This window comes from Cheilinus undulatus, linkage group 13, assembly GCF_018320785.1.
Source record: "Cheilinus undulatus linkage group 13, ASM1832078v1, whole genome shotgun sequence".
Taxonomy (NCBI): domain Eukaryota; kingdom Metazoa; phylum Chordata; class Actinopteri; order Labriformes; family Labridae; genus Cheilinus; species Cheilinus undulatus.
The window spans coordinates 16,206,196-16,217,332 of NC_054877.1; positions in this window are offsets into that span (position 1 = coordinate 16,206,196).

The window sequence follows — 11,137 nt, forward strand, 5'->3', positions numbered from 1 at the left end:
GATGGTGCTTGGTCACTTTTGTTTAAATTTCAAACATCCCATGTCATCTTTATTGCTTGTGTAGGACTGTGTTTTTATAGCCTCCTCTGATGCTTACATAAATCAACCAAGTGCAAATTACAGCTGGACAAAGAATGCATTTATGATATTTACTAAAATTAGACATTTTTGCCATAACAATCACATCCCTAAAACATGTAATACCAATCCTTCCTTAAGTAAATATTTTGACTTGCACTCTTAATAACCATCTTGTCTCTTCTTGCAGTCCTACCAAGGCTCTGACATGAAATCAAAATATCCGTCTTCTGACTATCCTGTGAATAATAAAAAAGGTTTCAGATGCAGGTTTTCTTACCTTTCTTGGGAACAATCTCCATATTCAAGAGACTGGCAAAATTAACATAAGTGAATGTAAACTACAAACACCTTTATGTCAGGCTGCCAGTAGCCTGGAGGTTTTGTCCTTGTGTTCGCTGCACACAGGCTATGCTCCTCAAAGCTGGCAGCCCAGATCCAAATCCGGCCTGTTGCTCCTTTTTCCACTTCCTCTCTTTCCCAGTCTCCAGCTCTATCTTCTGTTCTCCTATCCTATCAGAATAAAGACAAAGAAGCCTATAAACAAATCTTAAATAAACCTTAGCATCAGTATTATTTATCATTTATCACCTTAGGTAATAAGCCGAGGGTCAAACAGCTCAGTGACAGTGGCTGCATTTCTCTTCAGGGTGGGGCTCTAACAAAATCTCAATCTATATATCAGGGAATGTAAGGTATGTCAACAGACATCACTCTACTGTAAGCTATATTAAATTAATAGGCCTTTTTTAACATTTGCATTTGTTTGGTTTGTGAAAAAATTAAATGCAATAATGACTGTTATCAGGGCTGCTTCAGGCCATAGTGAGCTGCTAAGCAGACTCTTGTATGAAGCCCTTTGCTTTGTGTGAAGCACTCTTACACCTGAAACAAATACATATGCAAGAAGTGATTTCTCTGTGTTACAAATAAAAAACCCTATCTTAAGTCAGCTACCCCCCCACACACACATCACCCTCACCTCTCTGCATTACACTCCAGCTTAGCTCAGCCATCCTCTTTCTGTCTCTGCCACCCTGTGTATACAAGAGGGCCTGGCTAGTAATCTTTGTTGCAGTTCATCTCAAAGGTGCTTGATGGGGTTGAGGTCAGGACACAAACTTCATCAAGCCATGTCTTTTTAGTCCTTGCTTTGTGCACTGAGGCACAGTCATGTTGGAATATAAAAGGGCCTGCCCAAACTGTTGCCACAAAGTTAGAAGCATAGCATCGTCTAAAATGTCTTTGTATGCTGAAGCATTAAGACTGCCCTTCACTGGAGATAAGGGGCCTTGCCCAAACCCTGAAAAACCACCTCATACCATTGTCTCTCCTCCATCAAACTTCACAGTCAGACAGGTAACGTTCTCCTGGCATCTGACAAACCCAAACCTGCCCAACAGGGAAGCATCCATCTGATGCTTGGCAACGGACTGGTGATGTGAGGCTTGCATGCAGCTGCTCCGCCATGGAAACCCATTTCATGAGGCTCCCTCTGTACAGTTTTTGTGCTTACAATAATGACATGGAATCGGCAGAGCATTGGCGACTCTTACACACCATGTGCTTTAGCAGTCATTGACCTTGTGATATAACGTTGTCTTTCACTTCATGGCTGTTGTTCCTAAACACTTCCACTTTCTAATATCATTTACAGTTGACTGTGGAATATCCAGCAGGGATGAAATTTCATGAACCATCTAATTGCAAAAGTGGCATCATCACAGTACCACACCTGAAGTCCCTGAGCTCTTCAGAACGACCCAATTTCTACCACATATGTTTGTCATTTGGAGACTGCATGGCTAGGCGCTTGATTTTATACACCTGTGACAACAGGTCCGATTGAAACACCTGAATTCAATAATAAACAGGACTGGACAAATACTTTTGTCCATATGGTGTTTATCTCAATTTGTTACATCTACAGAGCCAGATACGAATTTGATATTTGAAACTGAATAAAGTTTGATTTGCCTGTTTGAATGTGTGAAGGGAGAATCATGGAGGGAAACAAAGGATAGGAGCACAGGAAGGCATGGCAAGTTTATGTGTATTGCACCATAGATCAACTCAAGCTGCCTCATACAGTTATAAAACAGAAAAACACAGAACATCAAAAACACAGGCCTCTGTCCACTGATAAGTGTTTGATCAGCCCTATTTAATATGATTTTCGCCAGAAAATGTTGAGAAGGTTTATGGCATAAAAGTCTGATGCCACCCGATCCCACTTGGTAGTCAACAGTTTGGTGAAAGATTTCCCTTTCATAAGACTTCTTTAACAAGCTCCGTCTGAGATTTTCATAAAGATAAGACTTGCAAACTTCCCACCAGATGTCTCGTTTTGATGATGCAAGGTTGTGGTATCCTCTTGCTGCTTTCTCTTTGTCGTACTGAGTCTGCAGGCTCTGCTGACACCTCTACCTTCACCTCAGCTGATGCAGCTGGTCTGACGACAAATGATCCACAACAAGAGGAATTTCCACAGCTGGAAAAATCACTCACAGGTGATAACTGAGTGTTTGGAGTTTCTCATGTGTTTCTCATGACTGTATCCACTGTCCTTGCTGAACGTTTCTTCATTCAACTTTGATTTCGCTACCACAGCACCAGCATTTACCAAAGATTGCATATTGTTGACAAGAGCACTTACTTCATCCCAAATTCACATACAATCAATAACTTAACGGGGAGCGAATCGCCCTGAGACCAAAAAGGCCCGGGGCTTTAATGAAAACATCCGGGGCTTAAGTCCATGGAGCCACCCCCTAACCTGAGAACTGAGCTTTGTTTTGAATGCATTTTTACTTTCTCTTACATAATTGGGATCAGTAGGACCTGATAAGTGTGCAAGCTCAGTCTTTTCTTTGAACAGGAATTCCTTTTTTACCAAAAATGATATGCACAAATCTCCCCAAGTCTTGTAAGCAAGAAGGTCACATTTAGAGGATATGTTTTGGCTGTGTGTTGGTCAGGTGATCAGTTGTTGGGGGGTCCTCAGTCAGTAAGGTGTCAGTCACTGAAAAGGTATGGTAGAGGCATTTTTGCCCTTATTTTCACAATGGACAACAAGGACTTGTTAAGGCCAAGCATCAACAATATTTCCACAGTCAATTTTGAAAAATGGTTGAAAATTCCCTTTTCTAAATCCAGACATGCCATAATATTTCAAAGAGAATCAGCTAAAATATCTGTGGAAATTCTTAAATATAGCTTTAATTTATCCCATAAAAAGTGCCCCATTTTTCCCCACATATTCCATCAAGCTTATTCCCCCATAAATTTCCAGATTCCCCAAAATGTAAAAATACATTCTACAAATATTGTCTGAAACTGACAGAAAATGACCATTAACAAGCCTCAACTTTCCATGGAGTTTTTTTGAAATTTTCAAAAGACAGCCTCCCCAGAATTACCAATGAATTTCCCAGTATTTATAAAGATTTTCCAAATTTCAAATTCCAATAACCCCCCCCCCAAAAAAAATAAATTACCCCAAAATTGAAAATACAAAACCCACATTGCGATGAAAATACCTTATTTATTTATTTAACATTTATTTGACATGGACACACAGTAACATTGATGCTGTGATATTTAATCATACACAGGTCCTAGATGCACTGCTTAAAATGGATACCCAGTATCCAAAGATGTCCACAAGATGCCAAGAATTTTCCAAACCAAATTTCCAATTTCCCATGAAAATGCCAAAGAAAACAATTATAAGTCAAATTTTTCAAGATTTGTAATGAATCTCACCAATAGATGAAAAATAGCTCCAAAATTTCAATGAAAAATGCTAAAGAATTTTCACTTCCATTCCCCTCAGTATGGCAAAAAATGCCCTAAATTTCGATGAAAATGTCTTAGCAAATTCTCCCAGTATTTCAATCACAGCAGAAATGATCAGACTTACATAGGAAAGCCTAAATGGAATGTCCTCATTAGTACATGCAGGGTCTTAGGAGCTTAGAACAGCTTAGAGTCTTTTTGACACAAATGTCATAACATAGAAAAGTTGGCTGCAGAAGACCTCAAGCGTGTTCAGGAGATACAAGCACATCTGGCTGCATTTGAAGAGGTGTCTCTAAATAAACATGACATCATTTCCATATCATGATGTATGGATAGTATGTCTATTTCAAAATGTATTTTTCTCTCATCTACTGTCTTGCAGAGCAGAATTCACACTCTGAGTCCTCAGCAGACTGAAGACATACTGGGGGGTCTGTTGAGGGACCCTAGAATTATGTTTGATGCGATGTCCACTCCAACATCACCCTCTTCTGGCCATGACCCTAACTAGCCTGAATGGTCCCTGTGTTTAAGGTGCAGGGAAATGCCCACCCCTTCAGACAAGTACTGTGGCCAGCACCCACAACACTGCATTTCCCTGTTACCCCATGTCGACCTCTACATCCTCCCAGAAGGTGTCCATCCCTTGGCAAGAAGGATATGGAACCACATCATCATGTGGGCTTTATCCCACGCAGACTGTGGAGTATTGTCAAATAGTTGATTTGAATTTGTAAATATGATTTTGGTTTTGTTGCTGTGCTATGATGGTATTTATTGCTTTGTTTAAAGCCATTGTTTTTGTCTTTACCAAAATAAATCCACTAAAAGATAAACACCTCTTATTTTTTCACAACAGTAATGTCAATACAGTGCACAAGCATAATGATAGTTCACTTTAGTTTTGATCAATACAGAATTGAAAAATATTTAAGTCTTGTAACCAAGGTGGGAAAAAAAATTTTCACATAAGGACTGATTTTCTGAGTATCATCACTGCTGTGATTTCTTAGATAATCACAGCAGTGATGATATTCAGGGCATATCCCTCAATTTCCTGGGATATTTTATTGAAGGATATTTGATTTGATTGAACTCGTTGGGAGGCCAGAAGATTGACCAGGTTTCAAGGAGGAGATAGAGAATAAACTACCTCAGTTTGTCTGTTTTTTGATGGAGATATGCCTGATAGTGTATGTTGACTATGTGTGTTATTAGGTAAGACCATCTGAAAAGGCCCCGCTCAGGTGCTACTGCTGTCAGCAGTATGGGCATGTGGCTGCTGTCTGTAAAGGACAACGAATTTGCAGAAGAAGTGGGAAAATGGATGTTATGAGGAATGTGAAGTGTCACAATAACAGGTAATGTCCCCATTTTAAAGGAAATCACTTTCCGGGATAAGCGAGGTGTCCTAAAAGGATAAAGGAAGAGAAATTAAGTAAGATCCGAGCAGAGAGTGGTCTGTCATATGCTGACGCTGTGAGGAGAGTGGAAGAAAAGAAAAAGCGGTGGAGCAAAATGAAGATGTGTGTGAAAAATCTGGAGCTGAACAAAATATTTGCATTGACAAAAGACGTTTCTTGGTTTTCATATCAACGGAGATTATCTGTGCAGCTGACACTCAAGGGAAGACAGAGAGGATCAAAATGGTGCTTGAAGCAGCCAGAATTTTTCTAAACATTGTTAACATCACAGGGGAGGAAATGGACCTAACACTGAGGGAAGGAACTGCACACACTACAACATAAAGAGAAGTATAGTGGAAAGGGAACTCACTGGGTGGACAATGTAAATATTAAAAGTTGCAAGACATATAATCCAGTGGTCGGCGGTAATGCAACTGCCATAAAACTCCATAAAAAAGAAGGCCAATACAATTATGGCAGAAGAGCTTAGCGTGCATGCTGCTATAGTGCCAGTTTTATCAGAACTTGATGACATATCTTTGTTAAAAGAAGAACAAAGAACAGAAGTGAGTTGTTTTCTTTTCAAAAACGACACAAGTCGTGCACTGACATGTCTATAGTCACCATGGTTCGTGTTATTCCTCAGTAGCTGCACACGTGCACCTCGGTCATGGCTAAGTCACGTGTTTTGTTGCTCTGATTGGCCCGTAAAGATGTAACAGAATGTTCATCCAATCACACTCCGAGCTTTTTTTAAAGCCTCTGCCCTTTCCCAGATGCTTAGTATTGAAGGTTTTCCAGATGGATGTGTGAGACAGATCCATCTGGCGTGTCAGGTTATTCTTTACCAGGTTTAAATGTAATATATACACATTCTTAATTATATACAAAGCTACTTAATATCCCCATGTATTCTAGAAATATCACACAGAATTACTGAAGGCATAGGCAGTTTTATCAGAAGGCAAAGCTATGCAACTGCCTGCATCCCTGTACTCCAAGGACCCTCAAGATATGACTGTTTATACTGCATCAAACTCACTCACACACTCCAAACTGCACAAATAAATGGCAACATTTGGGAAACATTTAGGTTGAACTGGTAAGCGGCACAGGTTCCCTCACTCTTCACCAAGTCCACCTTCATTTACGAGTATATTTGTGCAATATGGACAAAGCTGTTTCTCTGTTTTTCTGACTCTTGAAGAGAACAGAAATCTCCACCAACACTTGTTGCTGGGTCCATCCCTGATGAAGGCTACATGCTGAAACGTGTTGGACTGATAAAGTTGTTCCTTAAAGTACAAGTGCTGCTGGAGATTTCTGTTCTCATCATTTCAAAACAAGTAATTCAAAATTATTGAGAATTTGGACAACATCAAGATAAGATAATGTTGCATTTTTGTACAGCTGATACCATATCTGGGTCCTCCACATGTCTAAAGCTACCCCTGGCTGAGAGGGGGCTCAGTATGATTTTAAAATTTTAAATTGGTCAACAAAAATGACAGTGGCCACGATATTAACACAAAGAAACCCATATATTGTTTAGAGGCTTTTGTTTCTTTTAATTTTCCTCACATTGTGTGTTTTTTTTTACAAGTTATAATAGAATAAACAGAAGACTGAGAGCTTTCTGCAAAAATTATTTCAGGATTATCTACTTAGATTCTCATAGGCTACCTGAATTGTCTGCTGAACGTGGCCACAAGATGGAGACAGTCATCTTTCTTTAGCAGTATGTCACTTTTGCACTTCTTCACCTTATATCTAAGGTGAAGAGACTCAACAATAGCCTACTCTGAATAGAAATCAGAATGAGTAAATACTGAGCACTCAAAATACTTCATTTCTCTGTGTTTTCAGAGTCCAAGTGTCTGAGACAATGCCCCTGAATCTGAAGTGTTGGATGATCAGATGATCAAACTGAGGTCTGTGTTTTCACCTTTGTAAATGTGTAGAAATTAAAGAAAGGACAGTATTCAGTTCAGTTCAGTTGGGTTTTATTGGCATGGAAAACATTGTCACTGTCAAAGTACGGTACAAATTTATCATAAGAATAAGAAGAAATAAGAATAAGAAGATGCAGAAATTCTTCTTTTTCTTTTGATAGGCAGAAAATCCATGTCATGGTTTTGGTGTGGTGTTTGAGGTTCTTTGTGACACAACAGCTCGTGTCATGTGCTGCAGCATTTGTACACTTTGTAAAGTACCTGTCTGTGTTGACTGATAGGCTAGTTTAATCATTTACAAGATTATAATTTTTAAAGAGTATAAAACAGGCCAATAAAAGATGTTTTCTTGAGCTACTGTATAATCAGCCTTTATTGAAAGCAGAGTACCTATAGATTTTGAAATTAGTAGTGTGTTTTGAAAAAAATGATTACTGCTCTTCAACAGTTGAAGTTAACACGACATGCAGTGATGAACGATAGTTTTCTTCATCTACTGTCAATGTCATTTAATCTGAAACGTGCATGTTAGAGTACCTGTTATGACCTCAAATCCCTGCAATGAGATATCTTTATTTTAGCTTGTTGTATGCCAGGCCAAATCTCAGGCACGAAAAACATATTTAAGTTTACAAAATTAAGCCTCAAAATCATGAAAAATGAGGCAGTAAAATCTGCTCTAGGATGGTGGTCGGCTGATTGAGCTGAAGCCACGGCCACTCATGAGAAATGCAATCCTCTAAAATAATAATAAAAAAAGCTTCAGATCGGAGCGCAGCTGCCTGGCTCTGTGCCTAAGCAGAGACAGAAGTTACTGTTTTCTGGCACAAAGTTCTCAGTTATGATACTCTAATGACCAGTGGGCCACTGTGGCCTACTGGTAACGGTGATGTCATTGGTTCATATATCTGCCTTGCTCAAATAAAACTAAGCCAGGAAAGAAGTGAACAACTTCTCCACCATATCTCTATCTTCACCATATCCAGTCTGTAATATATCCAACCTGTACATAACAGCTTGTAAATACTATTTATAAATTGTAAGTTACAATTTATATTTCATATTTTGTATTTATGTATTGTATTTAATTGCATGCTCTTGTTTATACTACTTTTGGTTCTACTGTCTCTAATGGCGTGCTTTGTTTACACCACTTTTGCTGCTGTAAATCTGGAATTTACCCTGATGGGACAAACAAGGAATATCTTATCTTTGATACTAACATTCTTAGCAGTTGTTTGACGACTAATTCAGGCTTTGGGTTTGGTCATTTACATCGAAATATGATGTTTATATAAAATGTCAAGAAAATGTGACTTAAAAGAAGTTTTAAGAGGTTTTTTTGTCTTTTTCAAAATGAAACTCTGAAAATGAAGTCTGAACTTGTTTTTTTTTTTTTTTTTTTCCAGTAAATGTGGTTTGGAACATGTTATTTCCCGGGTCTTATCTATTAAACTGTTGGTGCACTGTTTGTTCACTGATCAGGGCAGGACAGTCCCTGGAGGGATTTCAATCAGGGGGTCAATACTGTGATGAAACTGTGTCTCTTAAACAACCGCTGAGCAATTTACTCAGATCTGTGATTCCCCCCATTAACTGTTGAAGGACGAGGGTGCTTGCATCAAACTCTTCAGTCATGGACAGAACGGTGCTGCTGCTTGTGTTGTCCCTGCAGGTCTTCCTGCTCTTCTCAACCTTCAGTTCCTCTGATGCAGCTGCTCTGAGGATGGATGATCGACTACCAGAGGAGTCTCTTGATCTGGTATGAAGATGAATGCAAAAGCTTCTCTGGTGCTTTAAAAGTTTTCCTTTAGATTTGAAGGTCTTACAGACGTTTATGCCAATTGTGTTGTTTAGTTATAGCTGTGAAACGTACAAAAACTTAAATATAAGCTAGAGTATTTGTCTATTCTCTTTTGTCAGAACTTTCTCTTTACACCTCATAGAAGCTCCTTTCATAACCAAGTCAAGATGAACATCTTATTCCATGATACAAAAGGGAAAAACTAAAGCCTGAATTGCTTATAATAAGTAAAATGTCTGTCAGTTGGGCAAGAAGTTCTACTGTCTTGATATGATGGCTGTATCTTAGTTAGATCGTTAACCTCATCAGAAAACAGGTAAAATTATGTTGCAGCACTACCAGATTATTTTTTACATATCACGAACAATTTAGGCCTTATTTGCTTTAATTTATTGAAATAAGATGTATTAAGTGCAATAAATATTTTTTAAATTAGACAAAAACATCCACCAAGATGTGAGTTTCACAATTTTTTTTTTGCTTCTGTTACGTTTGTATTTGCAGACTGTGATCCTTCATTGAATTAAAAAGCAAACTAAATTGAAAGTGAGTGTTGTTCTCTGTGTAAAATAATCTTTCTCCTTCTTTATTCTACCACAGCAGAAACACAGAGACAGAAGATTTTTATCTAACTGCAGGAGGAGGATAGGGGCATGTAGTCTCTTTGCCAGGGTAAAGTACTTCAGTCTTTTATGAATTTGGATACAGTAAAGCAGTATAACAGGAAGTATTGTGTAGGCAATGTCCGTAGTCTACAATATTGAGTGATTTTGAAGTTATTTCATGTCAAACTGTATTTTTCATCAAATAAATGATACAATGTTGTGTTTTTTGTTCCCCACAGGAAGAGCCAACTTCTATGGTAAAAACTCAACCCACACAGGTAAACTGAATGCAAATAAAACATTTGGTGAAAAAAAAAAACAATCAGAAGGTCAAGTCTGTTAGCTGTATCTGAAGTTTCAGGATAAAGTGTGGGATAAAATAAAATCCTTGATTCTTTATAATCGTATGAAATATCTTCTAACATTCCTGAAACTAGTGATCCCAATGAGAATATCCTGGTTAAAGAAATTTGATAAAATAAAAGTACATACTTAATATGAGTCTCTCTGAAATCTAACCACTTCTTTTTGAGTCTGAGTGGACATGTGTGCATAGTTTGGGTAGAAAATCCCAGCAGAGCTCTCCTGAGGCATTTAGTTTGCCAGAAAGGCCCTGACAGACGGATGTGCATGACGGGAACTTTAAATCATACCTGGGCTATTGTTGGCTTATAAAAACAAGAAACGAGCAGACAGGGATGTTACTGTTTTGATATCAATCATGCTGATTTAAATCTGTGCATTTTTCAGAAACTTATTGTATGACTCATTTTCTGTGTTTTCAGAGTCCAAGTGTCTCAGACAATGCCCCTGAATTTGAAGTGCTGTAGAATCAGATGACCAAACTGAGGTCTGTGTTTTCACCTTTGTAAACGTGTAGAAATTAAAGCATGAATCACTCTGACACACATCCATCTGGCGTGCCAGGTTAAAAAATATTGACGTTTTTTGCTCAAAAGTTACCCCCCACCTGAAATCTTTGGTGCCCCAGGGTTACCTGGACCCCAGGTTGGGAAACACTAGTCTAGATAAGACTGGAGTTGTAAAAGCACTGCTTCACTAAGATTTTAGAGATAAATGGGAGCTTCAGTATCGGCCTGAATAGAGACTAGACTGAAAAGAGAAATCCAAATTAAGTTTTTTAACTAGAAGTTCCACCACAGCGTGTTTAAAATAAGATGAGACACTGCCTGAAGCATTATTGCTGTTTATAATTTTACCTCTTTTTTTAATTACTGCAAAAACTACATGTAAACATGTGAAGGGCTGCTGAACTGGTTTAACATATTTCAGGCATCATGTAGCTGCACCCCCCTGCTCTTTATCTGACTGCTTCTCTGTTTCTGTCTTTTATATCAGTGATCAGGGTCCTCCCTTTCACGTAAGACTCGAGGAATCAAGACACGAGAGCCTGAACTGATTAATCCCTCTCTTCATGGAACCTGAAAGATGCTGAATTGCACTTCTTCTTAATATTGCATCAAAAAACAC